The sequence below is a fragment of the Lithobates pipiens genome, unplaced genomic scaffold (assembly GCF_037356315.1).
Source record: "Lithobates pipiens isolate NorthernLeopardFrog02 unplaced genomic scaffold, aLitPip1_a1.2 Scaffold_52, whole genome shotgun sequence".
NCBI lineage: Eukaryota > Metazoa > Chordata > Amphibia > Anura > Ranidae > Lithobates > Lithobates pipiens.
The window spans coordinates 3,485,358-3,498,049 of record NW_027507875.1 but is presented as its reverse complement, the minus strand read 5'-3'; the positions used below and the strand labels follow the sequence as shown (position 1 = coordinate 3,498,049).

The following is a 12,692-nucleotide window of genomic DNA, read 5'->3' as shown; positions in this document are numbered from 1 at the left end:
CCGTGTCGGAACTCCAGCGTCTAAATTCCGACACATAGTCTTCTACGGGTCTGCGGCCTTGCTGCAGCGCGTGCAAAGCTGCCTCTGCGGTGGCAGTTAGCTGAGGGTCCTCGTACAATCGCGACATAGCCTGAAAAAAGGTATTCAAGGTATCCAGAGAGGGATCTTTCCGTTCCAGGAGACGATGGGCCAAGGCCTGGGGTTCATCTGCCAGCAGAGAGATGACAAACCCCACTTTGGTAGCCTCAAGAGAGAAGGTCCTTGGTTGCAAGGCAAAGAAAAGTTCACAGGAGTTGCGGAAAGCCCTGAATTTACCCCGGTTGCCAGAAAATCTTTCAGGTGTAGGAACCCTGGGTTCAGGCAGCATCATCACCACCGAAGGTGGAGCAGAAGTCCTGGAAACAGCTGGCGTAGATACAGATAGGGCTTGGACACGTTCCTCCAGTCGGCCATAGCCTTCCTGCAGACTCTTCACCGCCTGAGTAAGTCCAGCTAAGTGGCGGCAGAGTTCATCCATAGGGGAGGCTCCCTGCGTGGGCTCGGACATGGCTGTCCAGGACTGTCACAAACCTGGTGTAGGAGCCCAGAATGCAGGGAGCGGCCTCTCGTAAGCCTCTGGCTCGAGAACCCCTGAAAGTGGGGACAGGGACTCTAGAGTTCAGAGGGCACAAGTGCCAAGCAGGTGTAGGACTGGTCCGGACCTCAGGGAAGGCGTAAGAACACAGGAGCGCTGGATCAGCAGGCAGCAGGAGATGCACAGGAACTTGGCATAGCGCTGGATCAGCAGGCAGCAGGCGATGCACAGGAACGTGGCAAGGACACTGGAGCAGCTGACAGTGAGGAGGTGTCCTGAAGCGCAGAAGAAGCTGGAGGCCGATACACTTGGCAGGCAGGCTGGAGCAGAAGACCGAACAACAGTCGAGCAGGAACAGCGGAAAGCCAGGGGTAGTCAAGGTACAAGCCGGGTCGGTAACAGACAGGCAGCAAACAGTTCCAAGGAAGAGGCAAAAGCGTAGTCAGACAGGCCGAGGGTCGGAGGCTGGCAGCAAACAGACGTCGTCAGGAACAGGCCGGGTAAACAGGAATCAAGGACAACAGAGTAGCAGAAAGCAGGAACACCGGACACGCTGTAGACTGGACAGCAGGGAGGCACAGTAACAGGTTCCCTTAAGTAGCCTTCTGGGCGCCAAAAACGGTCGAACGGCGCGTCTGCGCGCACACCCTGTGTAACCGTGCGCCCGTTCGTAACCTCGCGCACCCGCGTGCGCCCGTTCGTGTCGTCGCGCACCCGTTTGCGCCCGTTCGTACAAACGCGCACCCGTGTGCGCCCGTTCGCGCCAACGCGCGCCCTAGGATACCGGTTAGTTCTTAACATAGGAATTCTGCGGGCAGGCCTCCCATGTACCATTGGATTACCGGAACGACCATGACAGGGGGGTGGGCGAGAGAGAGAGAGAGAGAGGGGGGTGGGCGAGAGAGGGGGGGTGAGCGAGAGAGAGGGTGGGTGAGCGAGAGAGAGATGGGGGGTGAACGAGAGGGATGGGGGGTGAGCGAGAGGGGGTGAGCGAGAGCGAGGAGGGGGGTCACACAGAGGAGTAGGGGATTCACACAGAGGAGATGGGAGGTCACACAGAGGAGGAGGGGGTCACGCAGAGGAGATGGGGGTCACACAGAGGAGATGGGGGTCACACAGAGGAGGAGGGGGTCACACAGAGGAGGAGGGGGTCACACAGAGGAGGAGGGGGGTCACACAGAGGAGATGGGCGGGCACACGGAGATGGGGAGTCACACAGAGGAGATGGGGAGTCACACAGAGGAGGAGGGGGGTCACACAGAGGAGGAGGAGGGTCACACAGAGGAGGAGGAGGGTCACACAGAGGAGATGGGGGGATCACACAGAGGAGGAGGGGGGGTCACACAGAGGAGATGGGGGGTAACACAGAGGAGGAGATGGGGGGCACACAGAGGAGGAGATGGGGGACACACAGAGCAGGAGATGGGGGGGTCACACAGAGGAGCTGACAGAGCAGATGAGACCTCAGGAAACACATCGTGAGGCCGGACTCCGGGAGGAAGCAGGCGCGATGATCAAATCCACAGTGCAGCCCTGCCCCCACCTCCACCTCCACACCTGACCAGCACCAGCTCCGCAGGGCCATTCACAGACCCCCATGTCTGCCGCCCGGCCAGTCCCGCACATGGCCAATTCGGGCAATCGCAGGGCTCCTGCTGGCTCAGAGCACCGTGCACCTGTGTCATAGTGATAGCGGGCACGGAATCATGCGCACAGCCCCTCTAGATGTTGCGGCCGGGGACAGAGATCTGGCGGCCATAGGTCCGTGGAATGTGTGCCCGGGTTTCCAGCAGGCGGAAACCCAGGCACATGTGTCAAAACCCGGACTGTCCGGGTCAAAACCGGACAGGTGACAACCCTAGGGGCTCTCTGTGGGATGTTCGCCCACCAAGCACCCTACAATGCACAGTGCATAGTAGGGCCCTGATTGGCCGAAGCAATGCTTCTGACCGCTGGTCAGGTGCAAAGCTTCACCTAATCAGTGCATAGAACACTGTCAGAGCCATGATTGCACAAAGTCATGAAGACTTTGCTCAATGATTTCTCAGTGATCATAGTCCCACCCCACACTATAAAAGGTTCCTTCCCACAGGTAGCTTTTGCAGTGTGTTGTTGGAGTGGCGATAGATAGAGCAGGGCTCAGTTTGCTACTAGAGAGTTAGTGTGTTATTGTGGCTCAGTGGAAAGTGTTAGAATAGTGTGAGTATAGTTTGAGTATAGTGTGTTAATATTGTGTAGTTTCAGTGTAGGGTTTCAGTATAGTGTACTGTGTCAGTATAGTGGGATTATAGTGTAGTGTGTCCTTCCTAAGTCCACAAACACAAGACCAATATTTTGGCTATTGCGCGGTCAGCATGTGGTTAACCACTTCCCACCCGCCATATAACAAAATTACATCTGAGAAGTGGTTTCATTATCCAGACTGAGCAACATATGGCGTCCAACAGGATAAGACGCGATTGTGTGCCCGTGAGGGCGTGCATCGCATCGATCGGTGGTGTGTCAGTTTGACATACTGCATCTTCGATCGAGCTAAGGAGCCTCTGACATAGGTTCTTTACCAAGTGATCAGCTGTGTCCAATCACAACAAATGTTAGATGACATGCTAGTAAATTTTTGGCGGACAACGGTCTGTTGTCAGATTTTTGCATCGTATGTACACAAGCTCGTCGCACAAAAGTCCAAAGTACAAACACGCATGAGCGGAATCAATGCTCACCAAACACGACATTAGCAGAAGGTGCCCAAAGGGTGGCGCTCAAGAGCTGAAATTCCACGTAGTACATCACTGCGTTCGTGTTTGTTGGCGGACAATTGTGTACAATCTTGTATGCAGGACAAATTCACGGTACACGCCTTTCGGACAAAAGTCTGACGTTTTGTTGGCCAACAATCCGATTATGTGGACGAGGCTTAAGGCTTGGTAGACAGATGTGGCTCGCAGCAGGGGTCCAGTTGGAGTTGCCCTCTCATCCCTTTAAAACCAAACACCTGTGAATTTCACGGGTTCTGTGGCTGATTCAGGTGGTAATTAAACTCACTTGGGGCCTTATCTGCATTAAATTGGTTTCAGAACCTGTGCAATTCATATGTGTTTGGGTTTAAAGGGATGAGGTGGCAACTCTAGGTCCAGTGAGGCCAAATTTTTACCTGAATTCTGCCCTGAAATGGAGCCAAAGATGCACAGGACCCCTGCCACCCCTCCACAGCCACCGGAGATACGTGAACAGGCTCCATAGTAGAGTTGCCACCTCATCCCTTTAAACCTGAACACATATGAATTACACAGGTTCTGAGGCTAATTTGCAGATAAGGCACCAAGTGAGTTTAATTATCACCTTAATCAGCCACAGAAACTGTGCAATTAATATGTGTTCAGTTTTAAAGGGATGAGGTGGCAACCCTACTTCATAGAGAGCCGGTCACAATCTCCTGATATGCAAATTGGCAGTGGGGAAACCCATTTCCAGTTCACACTAGTGTGAACCCAGTTTTATAGCTGTAAAGGGTGGGCCAACTCAATATTGAACCCTACAGACTAAGACTGGGATGCCATTAAAGTTCATGTGCGTGTAAAGGCAGGTGTTCCAATACTTTTGATAATATAGTATTTATATTATAAGACCTAGAAACAAATCTGGCAGAACATTGTGCTGGGTTATAGGGTTAACCTTAGCAACATCAACACCAATAATGAATCAGATACTCACTCACTGGTTCAGGGATGTGTTGGAGAAGGTGGATCCTCACATTCAGTTTAAGGTAAGACAATGTTAGATTTGGATCACAAACTGTATTTCCATGTACTATGGCTCACGCCTTTCAATAAAGTCTGCTTACCCTCCATCCAGCCACCACCATGGAACCAAACCAAGCTTTGCATATTATATCAAGTTATACCATTGCAGCATATAGTAAAAGTAGTATAGTATTTTTATGCTTGTTTGCCAAGGTGACCATCTTGGCATTTGTCAAGAGGGTTGAGAGTGGCCAGCAAGATTGCCTACAGCCACATCACCCTGAATGTGCCCAAACTCATCTGATCTCGGATACTAAGTAGTGTCGGGCCTGGTTAGTACCTGGATGGGAAACCGCCTGAGAATATCAGGTGCCGTAGGCTTTTTTTTAATATGTTGTTGGCGTCGGCAACCTGTTTTATTTTTCTGCTTGTTTGCTGAGGTGACCATCTTGGCGTTTGTCAAGAGGGTTGGGAGTGGCCTGCAAGATCGCCTACGGCCACATCACTCTGAATGTGCCCGATCTTGTCTGATCTCGGATGCTAAGCAGGGTCGGGCCTGGTTAGAACCTTGATGGGAGACCGCCTAAGATTACCAGGTGCCATAGGCTTTTTTTTAATATGTTGTTGACGTCAACGACCTGTTTTTTTTTTCTGCTTGTTTGCTGAGGTTACCATCTTGGCGTTTGTCAAGAGGGTTGAGAATGGCCAGCAAGATTGGCAGTATCGGGCCTGGTTAATACCTGGATGGGAGACCACCTGGATGGGAGACCGCCTGGATGGGAGACTACCTGGGAATACCAGGTGGCGTAGGCTTTTTTTAAATATGTTGTTGGCGTATACGACCTGTTTTATTTTTCTGCTTGTTTGCTGGGGTGACCATCTTGGCATTTGTCAAGAGGGTTGAGAGTGGCCAGCAAGATTGCCTACAGCCACGTCACCCTGAATGTGCCTGATCTCATCTGATATTGGATGCTAAGCAGGGTCGGAACTGGTTAGTACATAGATGGGAGACCACCTGGGAATACCAGGTGCCGTAGGCTTTTTTTAATCTGTTGTTGGTGTCGACGACCTGTTTTATTTTTCTGCTTGTTTGCTGAGGTGACCATCTTGGCGTTTGTCAAGAGGGTTGGGAGTGGCCTGCAAGATCTCCTATGGCCACATCACTCTGAATGTGCCCGATCTTGTCTGATCTCGGATGCTAAGCAGGGTCGGGCCTGGTTAGTACCTTGATGGTAGACCGCCTAAGAATACCAGGTGCCGTAGGCTTTTTTTTAATATGTTGTTGACGTCAACGACCTGTTTTTTTTTCTGCTTGTTTGCTGAGGTTACCATCTTGGCGTTTGTTAAGAGGGTTGAGAATGGCCAGCAAGATTGGCAGTATCGGGCCTGGTTACCACCTGGATGGGAGACCACCTGGATGGGAGACCGCCTGGATGGGAATAGGCCAAGATGGTCACCTCTGCAAACAAGCAGAAAAATAAAACAGGTCGTCGACGCCAACAACATATTAAAAAAAAAGCCTACGGCACCTGGTTCACCCAGTGGGTCTCCCATCCAGGTACTAACCAGGCCCAACCCTGCTTAGCATACGATGTGGCCAAAGGCAATCTTGCTGGCCTCTCTCAACCCTCCTGAAAAATTCCAAGATGGTCACCTCGGCAAACAAGCAGAAAAATAAAACTGGTCGTCGATACCAACAACAAATAACAAAAAGCCTACGGCACCTGGTATTCCCGGGAGGTCTCCCATCCTTGTACTAAGCATGCCCGACCCTGCTTAGCATCTGAGATTAGAAGAGATCAGGCGCATTCAGGTTGATGAGTCCATAGGCCATCTTGCTGGCCACTCTCAAGACTCTTGGCAAACGCCAAGATGGTCACCTCAGGACTTCCGGCCAGATGTGATCGCGGCAGCAGCAGCGTCTCGCAGCTCCACTGCTCCGTCAGCCATCCGACCGCTGTTCAGCGAATTCCGCGCCCGACAGGTATCCCACCGGCTAGGGGAAACCGAGCGGCAGCTGAGGATGCCTTCATCGGCCGCGAAGAGAGCGGCTAAGGCTAGCAGCACCCCGCGGAAATCCACCACCTCACTGATCATGGAGGCTGGCCCCGCCCCCGCCGCGTTGTCTTCTCCGCCGAGGTCACAGCACGCCGCGCTTCGGGAGGGGGGTATGGCGCAGCTTCAGGAGGCAGAGGGAATCCTCCCAGGCCATGCACATCCCTCTGGCATAGTAGTGACAGATATTACCCGGCCTATCCTTGAGGCAATTAACGCCAGCAAGGCCATGTCTCCTCAACTACGGAGACGTGGTGAAGGGGTTCCATTCTACATTGGGGGGGGGGGTTTACATCCGATTTGGGCCTAGTGGATTGACAATGGATTGGCGATATTTGACGTGAAGGAACCCTTACCACCTGCTATTGCTGCTCGGTTGATGGGGTCCTGGGGTTAGTGTGTTCCCATGCTGTTTTGCCCATGGTTTCGGACTAAAGGGACAGAGGTACAAGGGTGGGGATGTGGTGCTACCTCCTGGACTTTACTGCCGGGGTTGCATGTTCTGCCACTCTGGGGGTTCTTCTTGAACCGGGGGCTTTTTGGTTAACGTGGCACCCTGTCCCCCACCCCCTTTCCTGTGCCGGACTCCTACAGGACCCCTTTGGCATTTACTGCAACGGATGTCTGTCCAATGACTGATTGCTGTGCTGGGCCGGTTACCAGTCTCTGGTCGGTGCTACTGTCGGGCCTGGCTCCCGTATTGCTGATCGGAGCTTGTGAAGACGCTACGGAACCAGCTAAGGAACTGCCGGACTTTCGATTAGTGCGGCGGGAGTTCAAAGTGACAGTTATGGTCACGTTTTTTGGTTTTGGGACTAAGCTTAATGCCGGACATGTTGGGGTTGTTTCTGGTACACAAGCATGGGTGTTTTTTTGAGGGGTCACAGCTCGATACAGGGATGTAATTGATGCTAAAGTTGTCTTAGTGATGTTGTTACAAACCTTGTGGAAGAGTCAACTCCCACCACTTGGGTCATGCTGGCTGGCCATAGAAGCCACTTTTGATAATGGCGGATGAGTTGAGAATTGTGTCTTGGAAGGTTCGAGGCCTTAAACCACAGACTTAAGAGGGCCTCAGTGTTCCAATTTCTTAAAGTTTCTAAGCCACACCTGGTTCTCCTGCAGGAAACACACTTGACCTGGCCTTTGGGAATAATGTGTTGTTGCCGTATGTGTCTGAGACCTCATATCTGGTGGGGGGGTTGACCGATCACAATCCTCTGGCGGTCACCCTAACCTTTGGGAAGGTTGAGCCCCAAACTCCCCAAAAGTGTGCGGCAGTATTTGATGAAAAGTGATGATGTGAGCGGGGCCCTGTTAAAGGGCAAAAGAGGACCATCCCTGGGTTGTCCTGCCAACTGGAGTAACAACAGATCAAAAACCATGACCGGGCACCAACTAGAATTGATCCTGAAAAACCTGATATCTGTGCCGGACCCAATCTGTTGCGTCTTACAAACCTCTAAATGTAATAAAAAATGATCAGGATACCTAACTAATTGATTAATGGACAACGTGCTAGACCCAGCCCCGGTACAAGCAAATTCCCCTGGCCTAAGAAAACCATAGAAGGCCAAATAAATTGCCGCCATCCGCACCAGACTAGGTAAAACCTCGAAAGGAGATCTAGATAACGTGACCGACAAGGCCCGGAAAATGTCCCCTGTGATAGGAAGCCTATTGCTGGGGCTCGGCGAGGCACCCTTCTTAATACCCCTCAGAACCGCCTTGACCGCATGAGCCGCAAACACCAAGGGTCTACGGGGATATTGTAAAGAGAAAAAATACTGCACGCCCGCCAAGTAACCCCTGATTGTGCAGTGAGATAACCCGAGCTGAGAATGATAGTAAGCTACAAACACTAAAATGTACCGCACATCCAAACAATCCGACCTGGGGAACAGGGTACGAAACGACGGAAAAGCTTTCCAAGCTGTGTGGTAAGCCCGCCTGGTGTTGATGGACAGAGACCTGTCGATCAACCCCAATGCGCCTGTCAAGTGCAACCCTAATCCATCTTCAGAAGTGAAAACTGCGGGGAGGGGGTCGCCGATACGTCTGCGTCCGGAACCTGCCGGAAAAAAGATGAAAAATCAAACCGGGACAGAGCATCTGCTGCAGAATTTTGCATGCCCCTAATAAACCTGCAGGGTATGTGAAACCTAAAATTAAGTGACAACCAAGTGAGCCTGCATAAAAAAGACATGATGAGCAAGGAACTAGAACTGCCTTTATTGATGACCTCCTAAATTAGCTGATTGTCCGTGAAACACATGACAGTATTGCCCGTCCATAAATGTCCCCAAACCTGGGCTGCCGCCACTATGGGGTAAATCTCAAATAATGCCGACGTCTGAAAGAACATGCGAATCATGCCACATTCTTCTGGCTATGCCCCGCCAGCCAATGCGTATCAAAAATGGCTGCATAACCTTTAGAGGCGGCGGTATCGGTAACTACTTGCAAGAAGACAACGACACTGCTGGGATAAACATGGAAATCCCGTTCCAGTGATGGAGGAACTCATCCCACATGTGCAAATCGGACAAAGCTGCGGAATCTAAAATGACCCTAGAATCCGAGTCCGGGGCCATTGGTAGCAAAGCCAGCAACTGGGAAATGAAGGACCTGCCCGGAGGAATGATCCTCATGGCAAAGTTCAACATGCCCAGTAACGACTGCAAATCCTTCCTAGTAGTGGCCTGGGAAATTAGAAACCCATGGATCCGCTCTCTGATCCTGACCAACTTATCCTCCGGCAGGCTGGTCCTGCATGGACTGGGAGTCCAGAACGATACCCAGAAAGGTCAGAGTGGTAACTGGCCCTCCATTTTTTTGTCTGCCAATGGAACATTGAGAGCGGAAAAAACAGCTACCAACTTCTGAAGATCCGAAGGTACCTGGCCCTCACTCTCAATCAGAAGGTAGTCATCCAGGTAATGAATAACCTCCTGACAACACTCCTTCTGCTTGAGAATCCAATTGAGCGCCTCCGCAAACACATTAAAAAGCCAAGGACTACTTCTAGACCCAAAGGTAAGCTTGGTGACTGAGCAAACCACATCCCTGAAGATGCTAAAGGCTAACACGAAATCAGGGATGGAAAGTTTGCGACTGAGCCTATGGTCCCTGGTCTTGGCTACCACCAACACGTCGCCACAAGCATATGACTTGTTGTCCGCGATGTCATGGGCCACGATCAAGAGGGAGGCCAAGTCAACGTCCTTACCCTCCAAGATATCTTTTTTTATACTGGCCGGGATAAAATGGGCTGGAGTGACCGAAAATGAACGAGCACTATTACCTGCTGCCGATGGCAAGACCAGAGGTAACCCCGAGACTGCTGCTATGTCAAGACCCACAGGTGCCACTGGTGCCGGGCACGGAGAACACTCCAAAACCTCCACCCTGGCTCGTAACTCCTGAAAAGATGTCACCAACACACTAAGGGAGGAGTCAATCAACGTGAGTGATGCACCCACTTGTTCAGGGGTAGCACCCGAAGCAGTGGGGAATAAAAGTCTGAAAAGTTCAGTTTTACGAGCCGAAGCCAGATAAGCGACACCTCTACGACGAAGTTCAGCCATCAAACTGGGGACCGTCCAAGACCTCATGGAGGATGTGCTGCCATGTTCAGACTCCCCCGCCTGGGAAGGAGGGACGATCTCAGAATCCTCGATATCTGCCGCCTGAGACATGATCTAATTTGACATAAGCGACAGTGAGTTAGGAAAACCAACCTGACAAACCTAACCCGAGACTAGAGTGAGTGCTGATACCCTGAAATGATGACCCCACCCCCCTCCCCCAACCGCCCAATCCTCCCGACACAAACATACAGTGGAGGCCCGTCCATAGGGGGTGCCCGGGCGCCGCCTCCCCCTCCCATGTAGTAAAAAAAGTAAAAAAAAATATATATATATATATATTTTTAAACATGTCCATTTAAGAAAAAAAAATATTTTTTTCAAATTTCCCCCCCTATGTGCACTGGCGCCGGGGCAGTGCAATATAAGAAGAACCACGTCTATGCAATCACAAGATTGGAGACAAGGCGCTTCATTTGCCCAAAAAAACAGTGCTCTGAGGCGTAGCCGATCGCGCCACAGCTTCCGGCGCGATCGACTGGCCGAGCAAGTGCATAGACTTGCACTTGAGTGAGCGGTGGCCGGTGCTTCCGACGTCACTCAAGGAAGTGACGTTGGCACGGCACTTCTCTATTCGGCCCGCCTGAGAGGATCAGGTAAGGGGCTGCCGCATGGCAGCTTAAACAATCTTGATCGTTTATTCCGCCCAGCCACCGGTACCCCCTCCACATCGATCTATCTTATGGTGGTCGCACTCGGCAGCATACCCCAACCCCCCACCCCCTGCTAAACAAGATTTAAAGAAATAGTGTTATCAGTGACCGGCAGCATACACCCCCCCCAAAGAAGCTTTTAAAAAAAAAGGGTTATTAATAATAAGGGGGGGTAAATGCTGCCAACCACCGATAATAACCCTTTTTTAAAATCTTGTTTAGGGGGGCAGGGATGGGGGTTAATGCTGCCGACCACCGATAATAACCCTTTTTTTAAAAATCTTGTTTGGGGGGTATGCTGCCGACCACCGCAGCATACCCCCCAAACAAGTTTTAAAAAAAAGGGTTATTATCGGTGGTCAGCAGCATTAACCCCCATACCTGCCCCCCAACAAGATTTACAGGTTGTAGATATGTTCGATTTGCATGTTGTAGATATGTGCTATTTACAGGTTGTTGATATGTGCGATTTATAGGTTGTAGATACGTGCGATTTATAGGTTGTAGATATGTGCGATTTACAGGTTGTAGATATGTGCGATTTGCAGGTTGTAGATATGTGCGATTTACAGGTTGTGGATATGTGCAATTTATAGGATGTAGATATGTGCGATTTACAGGTTGTAGATATGTGCGATTTATAGGTTGTAGATATGTGCAATTTACAGGTTGTAGATATGTGCGATTTATAGGTTGTAGATATGTGCGATTTGCAGGTTGTAGATATGTGCGATTTACATGTTGTAGATATGTGCGATTTACAGGGTGTAGATATGTGCGATTTGCATGTTGTAGATATGTGCAATTTACAGGTGGTAGATATGTGACATTTACAGAATGCGATTTACAGAATGCAGATATGTGCTATTCACAGGTTGTAGATATGTGCGATTTGCAGGTTGTAGATATGTGCGATTTATAGGTTGTAGATATGTGCAATTTACAGGTTGTAGATATGTGCGATTTGCATGTTGTAGATATGTGCAATTTACAGGTTGTAGATATGTATGATTTACAGGTTGTAGATATGTGCAATTTACAGAATGCTTTTTACAGAATGCAGATATGTGCTATTTACAGGTTGTAGATACATGCAATTTGCATGTTGTAGATATGTGCGATTTGCATGTTGTAGATATGTGCAATTTACAGAATGCAGATGTGTGATTTACAGAATGCGATTTACAGAATGCAGATATGTGCGATTTGCATGTTGTAGATATGTGCAATTTACAGAATGCAGATGTGTGATTTACAAAATGAAGATATGTGCGATTTACATCTTGCAGAATGCAGATATGTGTGATATACAGGTTGTAGATATGTGCTATTTACAGGTTGTAGATATGTGCTATTTACAGAATGCAGATATGTGCGATTTACAGAATGCGATTTACAGATTGCAGATATGTGCGATTTACAGAATGCGATTAAGGCCGCGTACACACGGGCGGACTGTTCGCCCAACTTTGTCCGTCCAACAGTTTCGGCAAACAGTCCGCTCAAAATTAGCATGGACGGACATGGCCACACACGACGAACGAACAGTTTGCTGAAACCGTGCGCGATGACGTGAACGGCACGTACGACGGGACGAAAAATACGACGTCCTATACACTGCATTATAGCTTTCGGCGTGAAAATCCTTTCTGAGCATGCGCGCAACTTTGTTTGACGAACAAGCCTACACACGAGCGGACTGTTCGCTGAAACAAGGTTTCAGCGGACAGTTTTTCGGAAATTCCGAAAAACCTTGTCCGTCAAACTGTCCGCTGAAACTGTCCGCTGAAAGCCCACAAACGAGCGGACTGTCCGCCCAAACACTGTTCAGCGGACAAAGTTGGGCGAACAGTCCGCCCATGTGTACGCGGCCTTACAGAATGCAGATATGTGCGATTTGCATGTTGTAGATATGTGCAATTTACAGAATGCAGATGTGTGATTTACAAAATGAAGATATGTGCGATTTACATCTTGCAGAATGCAGATATGTGTGATATACAGGTTGTAGATATGTGCTATT

General features: G+C 50.0%; 5 pseudogenes; 4 read left to right on the top strand and 1 right to left on the bottom strand.

Annotated features, from left to right (window-relative positions):
* The first annotated feature begins 4,576 nt into the window (after window positions 1–4,576).
* On the top strand, window positions 4,577–4,695 carry LOC143957381 (5S ribosomal RNA; annotated as a pseudogene).
* Window positions 4,696–4,803: 108 nt separating this feature from the next.
* On the top strand, window positions 4,804–4,922 carry LOC143957270 (5S ribosomal RNA; annotated as a pseudogene).
* Window positions 4,923–5,235: 313 nt separating this feature from the next.
* Window positions 5,236–5,354, top strand: LOC143957503 (5S ribosomal RNA; annotated as a pseudogene).
* Window positions 5,355–5,461: 107 nt separating this feature from the next.
* On the top strand, window positions 5,462–5,580 carry LOC143957263 (5S ribosomal RNA; annotated as a pseudogene).
* Window positions 5,581–6,026: 446 nt separating this feature from the next.
* Window positions 6,027–6,145, bottom strand: LOC143957586 (5S ribosomal RNA; annotated as a pseudogene).
* Between the last annotated feature and the right edge of the window lie 6,547 nt (window positions 6,146–12,692).